General features: G+C 40.8%; 1 long non-coding RNA gene across 1 annotated transcript in view; it reads right to left on the bottom strand.

Annotated features, from left to right (window-relative positions):
* The window catches only part of LOC120547852, a 43627-nt gene that overhangs the window by 19548 nt on the left and 823 nt on the right, over positions 1-23256 (bottom strand). The window contains exons 2-4 of the long non-coding RNA XR_005637110.1: positions 23024-23155; positions 13620-13787; positions 873-1034 (exon numbers count right to left, since the gene is read on the bottom strand). This is a non-coding gene — a long non-coding RNA (uncharacterized LOC120547852). The remainder of the gene's footprint in view (positions 1-872; positions 1035-13619; positions 13788-23023; positions 23156-23256) is intronic.

The following is a 23256-nucleotide window of genomic DNA, read 5'->3' as shown; positions in this document are numbered from 1 at the left end:
GGTACACTGTGTAGTGTTTTAAGTATTTTATTAGCTAAAATCAATGTCTTCATTCATAAATAGGGCCTCATTGGTGTAAAATTACCTCTGCCAATGATCTGACTTATCCTCGTAAGCGAAGAATTTCTTATCTGTATTTACATTGGACGGGCAAGTCCAAGGAGGCTTCCATGTCATTCCGCCATTTTGAAAAACTCTAATCACTGAGAGGGACAGAAAGCACTAGCCTACCTGTCTAGCTAATCCACAACGCGTTTTCGTTCAGAGCCAGCGTCACGTGACTGAAACCAGCTGAAACGGAGAAGGAGATCAGTGAGAGGCGCTTGTCACAGCCCCGGCAAATTTGAAAGCCTGCACTGCACTTTAGTTCATAATGGAGGATCATATTTATGCCGAGCCACAGGAGAAGGAATCCTCGTCGCCAAAAAAGCTAAAATTGGAAGACATGTAGTCTATAGCTTTTTGGTACATAACGGCTCATTTGAAAAAGCAAGGAGCTAGAGAGCACTATTCGTTTGAATGCAAAATACAATTTCTATACCTAGTGTAGGGTCAAGTTTAACCACACATGCTACAGCCATAAGTACATGCATCTGCTTATTTTTTTTACCTTTCTTATCAGTAGATTTCTGGAGCCACATTTGATGCCATTCTGTACACCTACCAATTATCCCATAACAAGTGTGTGTGGGATAGTTGGAGAGGAGACATTAATTACCTTTCCTGAAAATCGGGTCCCAGTCGGGCCCCATCACTGCGATGTCAGGGCCTGGACAGCCCCACTCAGGCACGTCTCACTCGTTCTATTGCCTTCCTGATTGCCATGGGAGATTAGCTGACCTTAAGACCTGAGAGGAGCTAGTATTACTCACCTTGACCATGCCCTTGCTGCTCTGCAGGTTTCCAATCACAACTGGCGCCAAGCTCCCATTCCCCAGCAACCACACTCGAGGTCATGGTTCTCTGAAACATCGGCTTTGTGACAAATACAGAAGCTGCTGGAGGGTTGGCCCACAGAGACAAGATGAGAGGGTCTGCGTAATGAAGAGAGGGAGAAAAGGTGCAGTATGTGAACAGGACAGGCCTAGTAGAGAGCCCCCAGGCAGGGCAACGATCCTCCAGGCAGCCCTTGTGTGAAGCCCCAAAAGAGAAGCACTGTCATTATTGTAGAATATCACACTGAGCAGTGCTCCCAGAGAGTGGAAGTAAAAAATGTACAACACAGGACGCTAATTAAGCCGTTCTTTTTTTCCAATTGCTATAATCATCAAATATTAATTTTATTTTGAGGGATTTGGCACTGAAAGTTCTTACTCTAAGCAAACAGGCGTATAGTTATAATAACATCATCCAGCGTTGAATATCTTTTCTACGGTCCAACCTTGTGACTCTCTTTGATCATGCATGCATTGTATGCTCACTCTTGAGGATTTCTGGTATAGTCCTTTCTGATTACCATCTTAGTGTACAGTATGTCTTACCTTCCGTTCACCTCAAAACTTTCAGAAAACACACTTGCAGAGAAGGAAGCAGAGGGGGAAAGAGAAATATGGTGATCATGTTTTAAACATGAGGAGGTTTTGTTGCCTCTGTTTTGCTCCCAGCCATAATTAAAGTCTTAATTAGCGAGCCCTCTGGAAGAAATACATGGAGATGGAATTCAATTTAGAGCCTTAACTCATTTGATTTAAGGCGAAAGGAGAGGGGAAGAGACAGTGCAGAGGTAAGGAGGCAAACCCAGCGGCAAAAAATGAGCACACTGTTTTAACTTTAACTCGCTGTTAATGCCGCTTCTGCAAATATATCTCTATCTAGACTATATCCAGATCTCAGTGAACCACTACCGCCCCTATCGCCTCTACACCAGCCCGGAGAGGGATGGAAGACAGACTGAGGGGGATGTCATTATTTATTTCTTGGTCTTGGACTTACGCCCTTGCACCCATTTATTATACAAACTGAGGATATGACTCAGAATGGATGCACTACTTGCAGTGCACCAGCCCTGCCCTGTCCTGGGCATGGTTAAGTTAGCTTTATCAGAAAACTTACTGTAGGCATAAATAAAAGTGATATGGAAAAAGTGCTACACTTAAAAATTAATTCATCGCATCTACCCTGTCATACACATTTCCTGATCCAGCTCATCTTTCTCCTTTAACCCTCTGACTTCACCATGCCATGCTGGACCAGGAAACCATCCAGCTCTACCCGCAGGCTGGCCTGATAACTTAACTCATCGAAGTGGGAAATAGAGAATCCATTTTTTAATATGTCTGCTAAGGTCATTAGTCATGCCTGGCCTCTCCCTGTGCCTGCCTGGCCTACCCCAGAACAGCTGTGACATAGCTGTGAGGCTCCAAGGAGGAGTGTGGATTTGCCGCAGCCCTTTGATGTGTCAGCAGTGCGTTGGCGGCACACCTCTGTGCAATATTGAAATGTGATGCAATGATGATAGGTAAGGGGGAAGAACTGCCAGGGGCTAATTGAATATGCTCTGCTCTGCCCTGCACTGTATTCCTTGCCTCTATGCCGTCGATTCACCCCTTGAAATTGTAGATGTGTTGTGTGATGATGTTTGTGTGTTTGTGTTTGTGTGTGTGTGGTTTTATGCAGACTTGTGTGCTTGTGCTACGTGTGCCAGTCTTAGTGAATGGGAGTTCAAGTGCAATGCGCAAAACAATAACTCAAACTGTTCTTTTGACCTGTTTTTCTTCTAAAAATAAAGTGATATGTAAAAATAGATGCGTTCATCCTGAAAAATCCTCACTCCCGGTTAGAATGTCCAACTCCATGAACTGATGGTGAGCTAGAGGGTCAACTCCCAGGTGATCCAGTGAACACAGAGGCAAGCTGACAAATTTACTTATGGTCCGACCTTCGCGGGCACTGCGGAGCTCTGCTGATCTGGAAGTAAGCAGCGAGCATCCTGGGAGAACGGAGGCCTCATGTCCGATGGAGTGGAGCTGAGAGTGAGGGGGGTGATTGTGCAGTCAGATCAGCTCTGCGGAGGCGAGGGTTTAGAGGCTTTAACGTGTACGCAGCACATGTAATCCCCAAGCCCCGGGGTAGGACTGTGTGCCAGTAGGATTCTCAGCAGCGCTGCCATTCTGACGAAGACTGAGCAAAGATATTTTATGATAAATATATTCACTTATTTAATTCTAGGATGCATTCTTTCTACTCTCTGCAAAGAACAACAGACTCAGGGGGTCTGATGTTTATCTTTTAGCTATATCATAAAATATCCCTTGAGGCACAGTTTGTCTGCTTGCATCACAACCTATGAATGGGTTTGCTTTGATTGATCAAACAAAATCAGCAGATTTAATGAGTGTGTGTGTGTGTGTGAAGATCCTGCTCTAACCACTGCATGAAAACCCCTTCATCTAATTAGGTTATTAGGCATACTATTCAAAATATCAGGGGTATTGAATACCAATTCTTCATTTCTTTGACAAAAACTGGAAACTGTGATCTCCAGAACAAGAAGATGAGGGCATTGTGCTTATTGAAGTTTACTGCATTCTGTGTTCTCCGCCTCCTCTTTCTCCTGTCTCTACCGTTCCCTTTCCTTGGTTCACACCTCCCAGAGGGAGGGTGAGGAAACCACGCATCAGCACTGCCGTATTTTGTGCAGCAAGAAAGCAAACGGGAAAAAGGCTCTTTGCAGAACATTGCTGTTTTGTAAGACATTGTAAGCCTGGTAAGAATTATTATTTTGTGCAGAATCTGAGAAAAAAAAAAAAGACAAATCTGTTACTTTGTGCCTTTGTTAAAGTTGTTCTTAAGAAATATCAGCTACAGGATAAAAGGTACAGCATGGATGCCAATATTATAAATAACAGTCACAACTTTGAAGTTATTGAAATGAAGCATGTTAGCTGACCTGATTATAATAGTGTACTTGTAAAAAAGTTGTACTTTTCCACCAGCTATTAAGATGGGAAATTGAGCCAATCAGCCCCCCAGGCCGGGTTCATTTTAACCTTGTTGTGTAAGACTAAGTGTGAATTTGTTTTATAGCGACTAAGAGTGCTGCTTGAAATCCAGTTCATTTAACTTTTCTAAGTATGACTACTCATTGGTGGAGTTGATCATTTCCTTTTCAAAGTAGCATTAATTATCTGCCTGCAATCACATCCTCATTTCTATCCTTGAATATCCGCAGCTACTTCATGACATACAGTGAGCATGTGAGCAACAGTTGATGCAACTCATAATTTATGCAATCAGATACATGCATGAGCTACTAAGAGGATCTTGATCTTCTAAGAGGTCTTCAGAGGAAATCAATCTCAAGAGAATGTGAAAAAATTGAACAGTGAAAATGACTGATCTGATCAGATAGAATACACGCAGCCTAATGTTGGCTCATAATAACTACAGCATCCATAAGTCACCCTGCCACTTTGAAGAAAGTGGTTTGAACATGTACTGTATTCCCACATTGATATGCATGAACAAATGAACAGTCAAATTAAGTGATAATTAGATTAAAGGCAAAGTGTAATCAGGATCTTACGCGTTAGTGAAGATGCTTAAAGGCGGTGTGTGATGCGTGTGCTCATTCAGCTCAAAGGAGATGAGGGGAGCTGTTTAGCCAACGGAAAATTACACATCATAATGTCTTACAATTGGCTATCTGAGCAAAAATAAATGAAATTTCAATACCTCTCAAGCATCTCTTTGTCATACTGCCACACAAGCAAAAGCCATGGTTCAGGGCATTAATTGTTACTCTGATATTCAGTAAGTGATACTCATTTCAACAATATCAGAAGCTCTTATTTTCTCAAATGTATGTGTTTCATGAGAAGAACCTGTCAGCCAGGAGACTGCCTTGAGACAAGCTTATTCATTCCATCACCTGTCTACTACATTTCCCTGAGCCGTGTGTGCCGCCAGCTTGACATGCTGCAGGGTGTCCACGATATCTCCCTCTATTAGGAACCCGGGTTTAACATGGGGAGCAGCTCCGTGCTGACATGCAGAGCAGACTGATGGGTGCTGTGCTACTTTTAAATACAATTTTCTGCCGGTTAGAGGGGGTTAATTATATCTAGGTCACTGTTTTTTGATGAGATCTAAGGATGTGTACCAGCCGACACAAGCGGGGGAAAAAAGCTGCATATAAGTAAGAACATAAAAAACACAAAAAAAAAGCATTTGCATGTATGTGTGCATGCGCACATACACACACACACACACACACACACACACACACACACACACACACACACACACACAATCCACAAATACTACATTCAGAAGCCTCCAGAGCAACTAAGCCACTGGATGGATGCCTGGAAACTGGGTCATCTGAAGCCTTTTAATTCAGTCTTTTTTTTTTTCTTTTTTTTTTTTAATTCCAAGTAATTCTTTTAATCTTCAACATCTTGCATTTGCATTCACATTTGCGTTAGATGCTGGAGAATATGTTTAGCAGTGTAACAAGCCCAAACTGTCCCAGATTACAGTCTGAGCACGACTGGTGGCCATACCCACAGCGTCATGCCCATAACGTAGTGCCTGTGTGACAGAAAATTCTGACCTAGGAAAAATCTGATCAAAATGTCAGCAGTTCTGTCACCATATTCTACATAGCGGCAAAAACAGGTAAATGCAAAATATTTAAGGTTACTTTCTGCTTTCTAAATATTTCTTAACACCTGGGCAAGCAGAGGTGACATCCATGGTAAAACGCCTCGTGGTCTCTAAAATCTCACCCCCTCCATGGCCAGCTAATTAGGTCATTCTCAGTGGGGGTTGTTAATATAACCATTGATACTACGGTCATATACTGCAGGCTTCCTATTTAATAAAATCAGCAATCTGAACCTGTAAATCTAAATATGAGACATATTCTCCTGCATTCATAAAACGCATTACATTGTACTGAACTCTTCCCTGTGGCATGCTGCCTTTCTGAATAAAACGGATACATTTATTTACTGTATGGTCTCGGCTGTATAACTAGCAACGTCCTCTTGAGATATACTGTATGTGTGGTCCTGTTGCTGCTACGCAATAAAAACATATTTTTTTACATTTGTGAGCTATTGCCATGTTCCTGCAGTGATACCACCAAGATAAAGTCAAGTACATTTCTCATTCTGGGCAAATAAATCCACATTCTGATTAATGAAAGACATCAGTGGTTGTTCTGGGGGGGGGGCAAGGGTGGCCAGTTAAGCCTCGATCCCCTCTTTGGCCCCCCTAACTGTGGCAAATACACATATATATATATATACACACACACACATATATATATATATATATATATATATACACACACACATATATACATATATATATATATATATATATATATATATATATATATATATACACACATATATACACACATATACATATATATATATATATATATATATATTAGGGCTGTCAAACGATAAATTTTTTCTTGATCGCAATTAATCGCTGAATTTCTATAGTTAATCACGATTAATCGCATGTTTCATCACTTGATTAAAATTCGATTGTTTTGCATTTCAGAACTGTTTTTAAGTACATATTAACAATGGAAAGCAATTCTTACCAGTGTATCTTGATTGGGAATCAAATCAAAGTTACTTTATGAACTTGAATTTTAAGATTCAACTTCGCTGAAGTGCTCAGCACGTTTCAGCATAGTGTCGTGCTTCTGTATGTCGAATCGTTAAGGCAAACGAGTGCTAAGTCCAACCAGAGTCAATATAGTGTGCAGTAACTCCTAAATAATTTTGATTACTCACTGACATGACATGAGACAGCATTTGCACTTTGCAGCATTTCCAGTTTGGCTGCTTTCTCCGTGTCGTACAGGCTGTGTATGCGTGAAAATTACTGTCCCCCTCGATGGCAATATGTATAAGACATGCCAACCGTAGTTTTAAGACCCGAGTCTTCTATGATGCTGACAGGTCTGTAGTTAGTTGCCACCCATTTTGCAAGAGCTGTAGTCATTTTTGGGGATTTGGTTTCATCCACAGGTCGGCAAGTAGCACTCTCCAAAAAAGTGCTTTGCCTGAGCCTGCTAGCATCAACCTGAGTCACGTTAACTGTACTATGCTTAGCTCGTAGGTGGTAGCTCAAGCTTGACGTGCTTCGGGTTATTGTAATTCCGCTTTACACAATGTGCACATGGCTTTCGACTTGTCTACTGAGCCGTCCGGGAGTTTTGGAAAATAAAAAGCGCCATTCAGAATTGTGTTGCTGCTGTCTTTCTCCATCATGCCTGCAGAAGCAGGCTGTGTTACGAGGAAGTATGGCAGCTTGATGATAAGGTGCGGCAAAGGATTAACCCTTGTGTGGTCCTTCGGGTCCCAGTGACCCGAAGGACAACACAAGGATTATGTACTTCCCTTTACTTTGTTGAGAATTGCTCTCTAAACCCTGTTTCTTGTAAAGTAAGTAAGTAAAGTTTATTTCTAGAACACATTTAAACACAGTTTAAGCTGACCAAAATGCTGTACAAACAAGAACTAAGGTGCTGTATTAACCCTTGTTTAGAGAGCAATTCTCAACAAAGTAAACGGAGTATATACCCTTGTGTTGTCCTTCCGGTCACTACTAGGACCGAAGGACCACACAAGGGTTAAAATAGTAGCCTAGCTAGATTCTAATGATTTTAAAACAGCTAAGGGGTGTTGTTAGGCATGATGCGAAGCCGAGTGAAGTGTAAAATAAATTTATAAATGGCGGCATGCGATTACATTTTTTAAATATATATATATATATATATATATATATATATATATATATATATCTCATTCATGTGCAGTGATAAATAAAATGTAGAACACAGTGAATGAGTATTCTTGTGTTTATTGTTCTATGTGTATCATTAGTGTTTTGTAGAACTAAACCTATAGGGTTGGTGGTATGTAACACTTGTGCTTAATATATTTGGTAACCCTAAAATCGCATGTTGCCCCAGCCTGGCCCCCTCCGTTTGAAATGGTCTAGAACGGTTACTGAAAGCCAGTACTTTCATGTTCACTTGAGTAATTTTTAAAGAATGCCTCCCGACTTCCAAGTGAGCAATTTTTAGACATAAGAGTAATGAGTAAAATGAACTGTCCGTTAGGGTAGCAAGCCACATTATTCTGGACTGTACCTGATCAAAATAGAAACCTTTTATAAAAAGGTTGTGAGTTAACTTTGAAACGAAAGGTTTTGGATAAGGAAAGTTAATAAGTGCTATAAGTAATGACCTGATGTCTCAAAAAAGTCCAAACTTAATCAGAATTTAGGTAATTACTGTAGAAGATTATTTTCAGCACAAGCTGTTATCGATATGAGACAATAGACAAGCAAATTGGAAGCTTCTAATGTTCAGAAAACTAAATACTAAAATACTAGAATTAGCCAAGAGCCAACTTTAAGTGTCTTCTCACTAATACAGTACAAGCCAAGTTTGCCAAGAAGCACATTTCCAAACTCCATGAAAGTGCTTAACTGGCATGAACACCGGAGAAGGTTATTCGGGAGTGCAGGCAAATCATTTCATTGCCAAAGAAAACAAACTGTAAGCACTATTCAGCCATTAGAGAGGTACAGTCGTACACTCATTCTTCTCTCACAGAAACATTTTAGCATTTAACAGCGACAGTGGCCTTTTCCCAAATACTGATCACCAACTTCATCAGCTGGAACATCATTATGCAGATATGGTTCTGAATTCCTATCTGCAATTTTCAGACGTACCCTGGAGTGTTGCATTATTAGGCCGCAGCTCTGATTTACTCACACTGATGCTGTAGATCAATCTAAATGATGCCTTTCATTTCATGGGTTGTTTGGAATGATGCATGTTAGCGCTCTTTAATTGAGATGTTCAGCCCCTCCCCAGTGTCCCCTCCTGACATTTACTTGGGGTTTCGATGAAAAAGAGAATTTGCATATCAAACACTGGTTGAACCATTCTCCTGGGAAATACTTTTTTATATAGTTATTTTCTCTGTTGTTTGTTTGTGTATTATCTCTCGCGTCATGATTATTTGATTATTTTAAATGAATGTGTCAGGAATGTTTACCGCAGGAGGATAGGTGACGTGAGGAGTTAGGAGCATCTGAGGGTTGCTGTTTTGAAGTTCACTAAACAGTGCGATACACATGTTGGGAAGAGTCCAATGTTCCATTAAGAATTTAAAATCTACATCAGAATATCTAAAAAAGGACAGAATACACACTGAATGCACAAATTTCACAAAACATTTGATAAATGTCAAATAACACACCGGGCGTCTCGGCTCATGCATGAATGTGTACTGGTCGGATTAGAGCTACGCCAACCACAACGTCGATCTTTTGTCTTGCGGTAAGATGCACCATCACATGTGGCAACACCCCCCTCTCTTCTCCCATCACCACAACTAGCCTTCATAAATAATTAAAGATTTAATCTGTGATATTTTCAAAAGGTCAAAGGCACAACAAAGAGAGAGAAATGCCAGTCCTTCCTCTGCAGGAGCACATTCAGCAATCACTCCACACTAGGTTTATGTTTTCACCTGAAAGCTCCATCAAGGGGGCCAACAGATATGATGTGTATGGAGGGGGGGGGGTGAAGTGGAGTGTAGAAGAAGAGGTGGGAAGGCCATCATAACCAAACAATCCTAAATCTGCCATTGTCGCAAAAGACACCTCATGAATGTTTCATCCTTTTGTCTGGAACTGGGCAGGAGTGATGTCTAGGGGAGCCGTTGTGTCCCTGAGACCTGAGCTACTGTACTCAGTGACAACCCGGAGAGGACAGCCCTTCTTAGCCTGGCCACAGGTTTGGAGCAAGAGGCCACGCGCACTTTCATGCATAAATGTCTGCTTCATGCATTAAATGGATGTGGTCCTGATGGATTTTTTTTTTTTCCTCCTGATGCATTATCAATGAGACCTGCTCTCTGCATCACAGCCCCAGCCCAGACAGAAAGGGCTCTAGCATTTATTTCCCTCTTCAGTGCTTCTCTCCACTAAGAAACCAACGGATATTTAAAGAGACGCCTCAAGGTGCAGTCAGGCGTCATTGAAGGTGTTTTGCAAAATTGAAAGGTGCAAATAATAAATAGAAACCATTTCTGCCGCGTCTCATCATGTGCACAATACAGTACATCATCAAGTACAACTGAGTGAAGTTGCATCTGACCTTTCAAATCTCTTTTTTTATTGTTTCCCCTTCTTTAGACATAGATTATGCTAAAGTTGTCAAACTAAGTTGGACTTACGGAATATGTAGGAGTTCTAAAATCATATTCATATGCCGTCCGCTCCGTTGGTGCAGCTGACTCATGTGCTTGTTCTCTCCCTCAGATTTCAGCTCAGCGTTGAAGGTTTTATCCTGTCATGCCACCCTGGAAGTAAACTGTAAGACTTCACCGGAGTAACAGTTTCCCTACACCTGGTTTTGAAGGTAGCCTTAGTCTCTCTCACGCTCCCACTTCATGACACAGTTGACTAGTACTCCCTTTGTGCTGTCTCCTCAATAAAACCAGATGAGTGGGATGCTGTCAGACAGATATGAAAAGCTGATTGTGTTCATCCTGCAAACAGAGAGTACAAGACTTTGATTTGATTTTATGTTGTTTGTGCCTTTATAGTCAAACATGGCATCAACAAACCGATGGAGGTTTTGTTTCATTTTTTTTATATATATATATATATATATATATATATATATAAATTAGGTAATTTTTCATCTGCATTACTGTCTGCCTGCCAAACCAGCACCTCACCTCCACACATTTTCTCACTATTTCATGAACACTCTCAGTTCACTCTCAAAAACCCAATTATCTTTCCCATCTTCTTTTAAAATAAGCATTTCTTTCTGCACACTGCTTGTTGCTATTGCCTTCTTTTGTCCTTATTTCGAGTTGTTTGGTAACAATAGAGTATATGGTGGTAGGTCAGAAAAACAAGGAGACAGAAAAGGTGTTAGGGAGGAACGTTGTGGGCCAGACTGTAAAGAAGACATTGTTGCAACGACACCTCGCCAGCAGTGCATCCTGTTGTTCCTGTTCTCTTTAAAAGGTCCTTCTCTCATTCTCTACTTAGTCCTCCCCCGTGCTTGTTCACACTGCCTGTGCTTGTTATTTGTCATTCTAGCCATTTATCTAGTGTTCTTGAGTGATATCTAATAGCATTAATTAATATATAATGAGTCACGGTGCTTGTTAGTGGCTGATACTCACCTGCTTCCTTTGGGTGTGAGGGGTGTTTAGTTGTCAGAGGTTGTGTCTGGCGTCCTTTGTTTGTAGCACTCACTGTTTTTAACCTCTATTCTGCCTTTGAGTTAGCATGTTTCTGTCAAACAGCAAACCCAGCTTGGCAGGCCCAAAACAGCTACCCTTCCCATTAAACATTCATGAACTGCAGTGCAGTGGCACCAATGCAGAAAGGTCACTCAAGAATGATCGGTTTAGTCGGGTATAGCTCCGCGCATCAACACGCCTCTCTGTAATAAATAAATACGTTCCCCACAGACCTGCATCTGGTAGCCCGTTCCTTTCATAAATAGAAAAAAACTCCATTGTTGCATGTTGTCCCTAATGAATATGGCATTGAAGCAAATGATGTTACACAGCAACATACTGTACAAGCCAGTATAACTCCATCCAACACCTTTGTCTTTGAATGATGAAGTCACTGATTGGAACATAAAAAAAAAAGGGCAGTTCATCCAAAACACAACAGAATTAATTTTTTCTCTTAGGAAGAGTGTGATCTGTTTTTATTTGCTGGGGTTTTGGAGATACTATTAACCATAGCTCACTCGGTTTTAAAATGACTCAGTGTTTTGTGGCAATCAAAGATCCAAAAATATGCATTTAATTTAATTTAATTTCAATATCAACGTGTCTTTTCAAATGTAATGACACAATGATTGTGTTCTTTCTTCTACTCAGGACTAAACAGCTGGCAGACGTGATTTGGTAAAAAAAATAAGTTATCAATAAAAAGATCACAACGTGGATTACTATAACTCACCATGTCATTGTATTTAAAAAGAAGCATGCATGTTGACTTTTTCTCATTTAATTCTTTGGTGCTTTGAGCGCCAAAAAGGGCACATTACATAGCGATGAAGTACTACTGATATCACCAGACTCCTCCAAGTCACATTGCTGAAGTGTGCAATTATGTTCAGCATATGATGATGAATGACAGCTACAGGCATTTAATGAACTGAAAGAGAGGACTTTTACAGTGCATGACCTACAAGGAAAGGTCTCTGTGTCTACTTCTCCCAACTATAGCTCTTTGTTGGTTGCCTCTTTTGCTCACACTACCTCACCTGCCAGACTCAGTGGGCTAGGTAATTATGTAAGCACAAGAATATGGATGTGCACCAGAGATAAATGGTATTGTGCCAGCATCAGCCCTTTGGCTTTGAATCTGCTTGAAAAGAGGCTTTGTTTTTAAGGACAGTTCTCTTAAGTACACTGCAGTGGTGCAGTAAAGACTGTTTAAATAGTAATTCACTTTACATAGTGTCTTTGCAGCATTAACCTTATCATTTTATCTTCTGCAGTTGTGGGTTGTTTAAAGCACACAGACGTAACTCAGGCCATTAGAGAGTAATCACAGGGGATCTGATTCAATGGACTGGGAAGGGCTGCTTGAAGGGCCAGCTAAACAAATCACATAACACCTCAATTAACACCAGGGAGGCCTCTGGAGTCCAGTTTCGTTCTCAGCAATAAAACTCTCTGTCTCTCTCAATACTGTCTGCATGCAAATAATCTACATACTGTACATCTGATGAAGTGAGAGCAAACAAGACTAGAGAGGAGAGACATATTCACTGCACATGTATGATCGCAGCTTGAGCCGAGCTAGTTACAGTACAAAACTGCGGCGTCTCTCTCTGACCCCGGCCGTCTCACTTGGTTAATTATGAAATGCTGCATCTGGCTCAGAGGGCAGCAGGCTGATAAGTCCACCCTGTGGAGCAGCCGGTGTCCCCATCACGAGACAAGGACAGTCCCACACAGTGCCCACTGTACAGCTCAGGGCCAATTACCCACCTGCTGCATGACTGCAGCTCAGGGGTGTCACTTCATGCAAATACCAATCCCATAATTGCTGTTGTTTTCCCAGTTAGAGAGTTATGGAAATGCAATCTTAGCAGGTTTTAAAAGCCACTCAAATTAGATCGTATAACTGGTCAATTTTGTTCGGATCGTTAGATTTAGGAGCAGGAATTAGAGACACTGCCAAGTACTAGTATTAAACAGCCATTAAAAAAAAAAGAGTCTGGGAATGTTTGGTAGCATATTAAAGGCACACTATGCAAGATTTGTATCTTAATATAACAGCTTCGAAGTCATTTCGATGGTAAACAAACTCAGTATTATGGATAATCATCCCATTTTAACAAAAATGGGAACTGCATAGTATGCCTTTAATCTAATTATATGGTAAAAATGGCCTTAATTATACCTGTTGAAACTTAATTTTGCAGCTTAGTTTTACCGTATTTGAAATCAATGTTTAATTTGTGTGACTACAATCATCAACGGAAACAGCTACATTGTTATTCCATTGTTCTAGTCAGGGGAGATTGCAAAACAGGAAAGACAGTGATAAACACATACAACCGTAGGAAGAGCACTTACTATTTCATTAGCTGCTTCGTTATCACTGTCACTATTTGTTTTTCACACTGGTTAGTGCGGCACGCTGGAATAACAGTTCTCCCGTTAATTTCACAGTCAATTCCAGAGGCTGCACAGCGCTCTTCTTCTCTTTGCCATTTTTTCCTTCAGGACATTGCATGAAGGGTTCTGAAAGAAGGAAGCAAATCAAGGTCAGAGAAAAATGACAGATGTAGATGCTAGAAGGTTAAGACCAGTACTCTATTATGACCATCATGACAAATCATGACATTGCCGTTATTGCTGGAGGGATTCACTGTTGGACGGGTTGTGCAAAAGAGAAAAAATATCAGTACAAGGCTTGGTCTCACAGGGCTGCTTTCTGAAATTACCTTGCAAATTAAATGTACATATGTTCAATAATTAAAGCAGAAGCTAGGTGTTCAACAGCACAGTGTGGTACCAATCTTATTAGTATAAGAGCTATGCCCAAAAAAGATGTTTTGAGTGGAACTGCAGCCTTCATTCTGCCCCAACTCTAACTAACCCTCAGCTCTATGCTTCAGCTGGCTTTTGCCTACAAACATATTAGTGAAGATGATGATGAGTGACAGTGACTTTTACATCTCGCCCCAATTAGCGAGCCACCCTTGTTCCCTCTCAACATTTACTGTAGGAGGAGGGTTGACACATGCCCATCAGTCACTCACCTCTCCATTTTCCCCTCTCGCTGCCTGCACGCAACCCTCCCCCCTTGCCTCCAGACTCACAGGCCTGTTGCCACCGGTGTCACAGCCAGCTGCCATCATTCTCAATGTCCATTTCCCCTTTTTCAACTGCAGACTGAGACTCAGAACAGCGAGTCCAACCAGCACTTTTCAACATTCATCATGTTGTTTACACATATCTTTGCAGAATTAAATCAATCATCCCTTACCAATGGATAGGTGAGTGTGGTTCTAAATAGGGATTTCATTTCTGCTCTCCCGGACTGACTGAGAAAACCTCAGTTAGTGGCATGAAAATAGTTAACTTTAGTACCAGAAGTATTCGACACAATATTTCACAGCTTCAACCACAAGATATGTGTGTGGCAGTCGGCTGGATACCCGTGGTGATGGTAACATGAGCGGACACACTGCAGGAATGCAATTTCCCAGGTCTGAGCACAAGCAGAGCGTTACTCAATAAAAATGTGAGGTTTTAGCACTTCAGCTTTTAGCACCAAATCAAAGGCGTGGTTTTCGAAAAATATCACTTAATGGGGGGAGTGGGTGTTTGTTTCACTGTAGCTGAGACATGGACTGTGGGGACTCGTGATCAGAAGGAGGTGAATGTGATCAGTATACAGTAAGTAAAAGGTTATATAGTGCATATTACTTTTATTTTATTTGTGTTTTTAATCCGGTTAAATTTGTTTTTTTAATCACTCATCTCCTTTTTCCTTTGGCATTTTGACTCTTGAGCTGCTGTAACAAGTGAATTTTCCCTGGTGTGGGATCAATAAAGTTTGCATCTTATCCTATGTTTTTTTTCATGGTGTAGTTGAAATTCAAAGATGTACAGAAAATATATTTAACCAATTCAAACTAGTAGACTTACTTCATAAATTAACAGCAACCAGCCCAATCACTACTATGTGTCTTTAAAGAACATGTCAGACATTTGAGGAATACGGTGTTAAATGCACCCATTTGTTTTATTGATCTCTCTTTCATGGGGTTAAAGTGAACCCATTAACTTCCTTCTTTGCTCTGAGAGTTTCCTGTATTGACCCGTTCTTCTCTGGGACTCTTCCAAAGTGAGAGTACTTAGAGTAAAGTGAATTGTAAACACTGTAAAGTCCATAAATACTGAAATTACATTCATCCAGCTCCAACCCCCTCTCCATATTAAAAAAATTGTCTGCAAGCTTGCACCCCCAGTTTGCAATAGCGTTGCATTTACGACCAGTTTAAGGAAAATAAGAGGCAGGAGTGTCAAGCTCTCACCATGTGTTGCCTCACACAAACCAGGATAAAACCTGCAGTGAAGTAACAGGGAGTCACAGCTCTGCATGGCTTATAAGGCTTATTAACATTCCTCCCTAACTGACGCTCGAAGAATAAATATTGAACGGGACTTTTAAATACAGTAACTGCGATATTCCCATTTGAGGACTGTGTGTTGTAAATGAGTGGAACAGCAGTGTGTTGTAATGTGGATTGATACTCTCATAATAACTGTGCTCGACTAAGCAGGCTTTAAAAAAAAAAGCCCCTTCAGCTATCTGTCTTGCTCTTTTTATTTCTCTTTCATTTTTCATACTAATGCAAATATGATTGCATGGCAGACCAGCTCAAAGCACAACCAGTCCACTTTTCTTTGCATATTGTGTACAGCAGGGATCATCAACAACATTTTTTTAAGGGCCAGAATTTTTCTAAGCAGAATAAAATAATAAAATGAATTTATACCTAATACGCCTATTGTTGTTCGAAATTTTTATTTTCTTACATGTATTAGGGTGAGCAAACTCCTAAAAAACATGGAAACTCCATAATGATAACTGGCTCTTTAACTAGGAGGCAGTTCACTGAGGAGTGATGGTTAAAGTCTGTGATTATGGAAACATTGTTGTAGTATGCAGCGTCCTGATTGGTGGAAAATGCTTGCAGAAAGAAACTGCTGTTGTCAGGTAAACATGTCACTGTCAAAGAGGCTGAAGCAAAAAGTTGACTGGAAAAGCCCAGCTTTAATGATGAATGGACAGATAAGCAGGCTAGGCACTCGTCATGTATGCTTCATTCGCAATGAAAGATGCTGTTGCAAAATAATACAACCAGCATCATCATCATCAAGAATGAAGAGCTCGAACATAACGATTGTGTCATTCACATGCATATTAAGTAACCAGATGCATCTGTTTTGGTCTTCTAATACCTCCATAGATTTACCGCTCTAGCAGAGAGTTTGGTTTGTTCAGCCAGCAGTGAGGTTTAAAATAATTTGTAAAAATTTCCAGATTCCCGGCAAACTAAGATAAACAGTTAGACTAAAAACCGACAGCTTTTGTTTTAGCTTGTTTGTAAAAATTTGCTATTTGCAGAGTAGAGCTGTGTTTGCGTAAAACAGCGCGGTGGACAAGAGTGGACTGAGCAGACAGAGCAGATTGAAATATTGCTTTCTACATGTTTATGCTGGTCTACACAGGTGAGTGCATTCATAAGTATTGACTTTTTACTCACGAAGGTTTAATTGTACCCTATTTACAGAAAAGAGACTAGCGTGAGTTCATCTGCCCCAGCAGCCATTGGTAACTCTCTCTGTATTGTTCCTAGTCAGGTGCTGCGTGTTTTAACGCACACACATCTCGGCTCAGCTTGTAGCCTATGTGTGGAGCTTGGGCATCGCTGTACAGAATCCCGGCATGTGAATAGAGATGCAAATACAGGGGGCTGGGTTTTTGCTCTAAATGCTTGAAATGATAAATAACAGAACGCATCTTTTCCTCTTTACATTTTGTGAATTCATGATTATTCTGCGGGCCAGACTAAAAGCTTTGGCGGGCCGGATGTGGCCCGCGGGCCGCCCGTTGATGTTGGCTGGTGTTCAGTGTCACTTTATTTTCATGTTGTAATCTACTTTTGTTGAATCAAAATAGTAGTGTGTTGCAAAATGAATAGCCATCCTCAAACATGTTCCACTGAGAAAGTCTGATTATTTCATCTTAGTTTCAAAAGCCATGCATTGATTTAAAAAGTGTTCAATCTACTTTTGGACAACACAAAAACAAATCGATACTTCAAACTAAAGGGCCTGAGACAATCAGCAACTTCGATCACCAGCCCCTCTCAGCCTGCAAATGTTTTACATCTCAGTCTAATTTATGTCCTTTAAAAAGACCTTTTCAACATAAAGGAAGCACAAAGCCCCAAACATCCTTGTAACAATTAATGGTAACGTATACCACTAAAATTCAATGGCGCTCTCAGTTAATCAGCCTTCTACATCAAAAACAAATTGTCTGCAGACTTATTTTTTAAACAACTGGAAGCAAATGAAAACATCCACATACCCTGTAATCATGGACAGTGTTGATGCTCTAAGCTCTCTAAACTCTTTTGTTCCTATTTCTTACTTTCCCCAGATTGTCTGAAACTACGTTTTGTTGCTGTATTAACCATGTCTTCCTTGCAAAAAAATCATTGATCAAACTAATTATGTACGGTACCTGCACTCACAAAACACATGCGGTGTACAAGTACAACGCTGAACACCTCCCTCACATATCCTCATTTATTCCTTTTCTTGACAGCCCAGCTCCTACAAAACTCCTTCCTTCAACAGCAGGAGAATGTCTGTCTGCGCCACCTCATCAGCCGTGTCTCCACAAGACAACATTTTCTCCACCCTATCCTGAACACGGCAACCTCCCATCTATCCTCCCAGACACATTTGCCCAGTGTGACAATGACTTCAGAATGGCCCAGTGTGGCAGGAGAGACCAATCCGTTAAAATCAGCCCATGACGGTCCATACATCAACCACCCTGGAGAGGAGCTGGCTTCCACGAGGCCCAGCCTTTTTCCCGGCTGCCCAGCTACCTATCTGGAAGGCTGACTGCCGACATCAAGGAGATTTAGTGCCGAGTCTCAGTAGCCCTGGACGGGACAATCCCGGTAGATAGGAAACTGTAATTACAGCTGGGTGGGAGGCTCGCCGGGAGTCTGGAGCCTTGCAGAGATTTGATGTCGTAAGGCCAATAGATTCCTGGGTGCCTGGAACAAATGGTTGCCTCAGTTGTCAGAGCAGAAAAAGGACTACAGATTTGGGCATGTTTGACTTTAGAGGAGGTGATTTACTGTTTTAGCTGTCTCCTTAGTGAAATAATTCTACCCAGACGGGAATATTATGACTTTGAGTGCACATTCTGACTTATGTATGAGCTATTCAACGTTAATAATACTTCAGCAAAGTCAATTTTCAACTGCAACTGACTATGCTAATAAACTCAAGTACCTATATTATTTCTGCAGCATATACATATTTAAAATTCGCTCATGGAATGGACAATGTGTTAGGATCAGCACAGTAAAGTAATGTTTATAGGCCGAGGAGTGGATGACACGGGGGAAATAATGGACATGCATAAATGCAGGACATGCCCTAAGAAGACATTTCCTCTAGCCCTTCAGTGAGTCATTTACAATATCTGCAGGACTTAATTAGGGTCAGCACAGACCTGACCTACAGAGACACAGACATTAACAGCAGGGTCCACACAGCCTCTGGTGATGTCTGCAGCATCATCCATTTCTAAGTCTTCTTGCTTCATCTTTATTTTTTACCATCTCCCTGTTTCACCTGACAACTCTGTCATTCTCCGTCTCTGTCATTCTGCTGCACCCTCTTACTTTAACCTTTCAAGCCACAATCTCACTTTCTCCCACTCTCTCTATAAATATCTGTCTCTGAGCCTGTCTTTCCCCCACTCTCCCGCTTGCTTTTGAAGAGAACAGGGGAATCTTGCATCCCCTGTAGATGTGAACACCCACTCAAGGTTAGTAGTACTGCAGCTGCAGGGTTTCTACTGGCATACAGGACTAATTGAAGACATTTGTACAGTCCACAGCATTAATAGCCCATGCTGTCAAACACAAACTCATTTTGTCTGCTAATAAAACTAAAGCCAAATTGAATGTTACAGTCTATAAGGTTTAGACAATGTGATATCTCAGTCTGTCCCCTTTTTTTTCCAAAAAATAATACAGCGAAACAAAGTTGTATATCCTATTTAGCTGAGTGAAAAACACATTACGCATTCTTATCCCCGGCAAAGCAAAAAACAACAATGCAGCCATTTTATGCATCAACCTTTTATGATATTGTCATTTTTTGGTGGTCCAAATGGATTGCACGCTTTGCTGAACTTTAGGTGGACCCACTTTCAACTCTCCCTTCTGACAGCCGACACACAAGAAAACAAGTGTCACAGCACATAATATCATTCCCCTGCCATTCCAACATGCGGATGTAGGGAATTTCAGTTTATTCTGCTTGTAAGTCTCACTTGATAAGAATGTCAGCAAATGGATTAAATATAAAATGCAAATGTAAGATAGCACGGTAGATACAAAATTCAATATTCCTCTTTTTAATGTTTTTCTCTTAATGCTGTCTGATGTGGATATTAAAATGAGGTCAGCCAGGCCTGACGAAGAAATTACATGATTTAATGGCACCCCAGGGGAAGTTTAAATATAGCTCTGCATTACAACTGGCTTCCAACAGCACAGCATGACATGAGTTCATCCATAAACACTTAAATACTGGATGGTATTACAGACGTATGACAAAGACCTGTCCATCTGCTTAAGCAAACGTATTTGTTTATAATTAAATATTTCATTATAGGTGTGTAGGAAGTGGCAATAGGACAGTGTACTGTATGTAATTGGAGGCTGAGGTGCTGTCCCCTGCACTGCCACTAGGTGGAGGGACAACCCATGTCTCCTGTAGGCTACTCATCCAAACCCTTTGATTTGTGTGAGCATTCTGGACTCTAACCTTAACCTATAACCTTGTTTTTAATTTAATGAACATCCAAACACAGAAATAATGAGGCACATAAGAAAAGTAAATAGTTAGTCAAGCTATCAGAATTGTGAATATAAGTCTATAAGAAACATGCAAGCAGATCAAATATGGATTAGTATTGATCATGTATTTAAGGAAAGCCCATTTTACATGACATTCACATGAAAGCAATTTAGATGGAGACATCCCACTGGGCGTGATGGGCAGCTTATTCCCTTTATACACCGTTTTACCATTCAACTGTATTCTAGGTGGGAAATCTCTTTCATGGAGGCTTCAAAATAATTTTGCCCATCACATCTTAAAAAGGGAAACTGCATCTAATAATAATCCTAAATGCAGAGAAGAGAAGTCAGGGTGAGACACACAAGGATCAATCCTGTTAGGAAATTAAAACATCAATCAATATCAAACAGGAAGCAAAGAAATGAAGTCCAATCTTCAGTCACGCTGAAAAACATGAAAGATGCTTGCTGAAGTGTAAAAATGAAGAATTTCCCTGTGGAGATGAGCCTAATTTTGTGATCCCCCTTAAAGTCTGATCAACTTTAGTTAAAGTCACATCGACAGCATGTTAAACAGCAAGAATATTAGTCGTACTTTGGTACGACTAATATTAAGTTAAATGCTGGGAAACTTCAAATTGCAAATTATAACCTAAATGTGCAAACTAAATACAAGAATTAACACAAAAAAAAAACAATATTTGTGAAGCCAAAATGAACAGTGCCATGCCGATTGACATAATGAATGAAGCATGACAGATGTAGGTTACATCTGGTCCCACTGGTAGAAAGCAATCCTGTAGTGAAGGCAGGGAGGCACCTGCCACTGTGACAGCTCCATTCAAGACTCCAAGCTGAGCTAAGAGGAGGTGAGAGCTGCAGATACCTTTAATTTACTAAGACTGCAGAATGCTACCCTCCATTCAATCATTCTCTCTGTAACAGTTGAATGCAAGCCGACAACTCCGGATTCACGATATGTACTTTTCTCTCTGCTTCACTCAAACTGCAGTATAAATATCCACAATCTCCCAGCACTCTTCTGTGAGCTTTCCTAGTTTACCCTCATGCAAGTGTCACCCTGTGGTCCCCCCTCCCTCTCTGAGAAGAGTCTAGAGTTATTAGACAACACCAACCCTCATCAGTTAGTGTGAAGTCAGGGTAGCTCTGAAGTGATGGCAGATGACACATGTCCTCCCACAGGGCCTGAGTGTTTTCAGCCAAAACATCACACAATGCATTCAAAGAAGGCCAGATTCTACCAGTTCTGCAATTCAAATGAAGACTTAAGAACTCTAGACACATGTCACAGAGACAGCAAATTGTGATTGGTTGGGAAAGGAGGACCTGTCAAATGGTAAATGGTTGTGAAGCACAGAGTCTCGTACCTATAGTGTAAAATTTTTTTTGTAAAAGTAACATGGAGGTGGTGATTATTAGACAGGCTGTAAAATGTCCCAAATGGCAGTTCTTCAATTAAATGTGCTCCCTGTCAGCCGAATAGTCCAACAGAACGTACATAGAGAGTGATACTATCATCTTTCATCAGATTTTCTAATCTCACATCATGATTTTCAGACATGCACCTGCATTCCAAACTCCAAGTTCACCTTAAGGTGCTGACACGTCAAGGAGATGGTTGGCGTCAGTCGCCCTAAGTATCTGCGGTGTGTCACACACCGTCTCTTCTCATCATACCTCATCGGCTTCTTTTCGGCCGGTTCAACATGTATCTGAGACGTCAGCGAGAGGATTCCCTCCGATTGGCTATTCGGCTTAAGCAAGTTAGTGCAATTGTATGAAAATGAAAATGAGGGAAGCAAGCAAATGGCTCAAGTTAAAGGCCTTATCTGATCAATCCAATACACATAGGGCTATTAAGACTGGCCAAAACTTACATCCGAATGTTCCTTCTAAAAAAATTAGGTTAAAAATAGGTTAGTACTGGAATATTTATTTTTGCACATTACGGCCATAAGAGGGCATATGTAACACAAGATACATGACTACTTGTTTAGGTATATTTATTTCAACCTAAACATGTCTTTTAAAAGAGCTACATACATACACATTACGAAATAAACTGATGAAATAATGTCCTACACTAATTTAAAGACTGTAGACCTTGCTTCCTTTCTTCTTTGGCACCGTGGTTGGTGCTAGAATTAGAACTGAGCCCCCTAGTAAGCTAGCTATCTTATAAAGTTGCTAATACCACCACCGCCACTAGTTCTTGGCTGTGTGCTGGTGTGTCACCTCACCACTTTTAACATTATCACTTGGACTGTCCGCTTCTCATATTCTGTTTGTGCACGCCCACCGAAAGACAAGCTCTCCAAAACAGCAACAGGTCAATGTCAATAAGTAAAGGAAAAAAAAACCTCATTACACTTAATGTCACAATACTGTGCATATTTCCGATTTACTGTTTACCCACAAACTAAGTGCACCACAAGACCACTGAGTAGGCGCTGACCTTTAACTGACAGACAATCTCTTTGTGCTTGCCCTGAGGGGAAAATCTCAACAATGCAGACGGACAAGAAATTGTCAACAGCCTGCATACAGAAGTAAGTTTACAGCGCTATTTTTGTTGGTCTGATTTATGACATTTCAGTTAATTAATCATCAACCAGAAAGACTGCAATGACTGCAAATTGTACAACACCTTACCACTTGCTATAAACGTCTCTGCGCTCTGCAAAAACAATGCCAGCAGTAGGGAGTGTAAAAATTTATCAATTAGGCTGGGCTGGACTGTTGCACATTACTGCATAAAGCTGTAACCTAAAACATAATCTATTGGCTGCATGTAGTCGATGAAATGTTCTTATTACTTACTGTAAACTGGGGACAGCAGTCCAGCACAGTGAGCATGAGTTCAAGCCCCCACGGTAGTAAGATCGGCCTTCCTGTCCTGAGGAGTGCTTGAACCAGATTGTGACACCCTTTCAGCTCCAGGTGTAGCTGAACCTGTTAAACTGTATGGATTAGTATTACTGTGTGATCATATTACTGTGAGCATCAAACCCTGCACACAATGCTGATGATGAATTTTGGTGTGTCCTGCTACT

This window comes from Perca fluviatilis, chromosome 19 (assembly GCF_010015445.1).
Source record: "Perca fluviatilis chromosome 19, GENO_Pfluv_1.0, whole genome shotgun sequence".
Taxonomy (NCBI): Eukaryota; Metazoa; Chordata; class Actinopteri; order Perciformes; family Percidae; genus Perca; species Perca fluviatilis.
The sequence above is the reverse complement of the archived record's forward strand: the minus strand, read 5'-3'. Positions and strand labels throughout refer to the sequence as shown.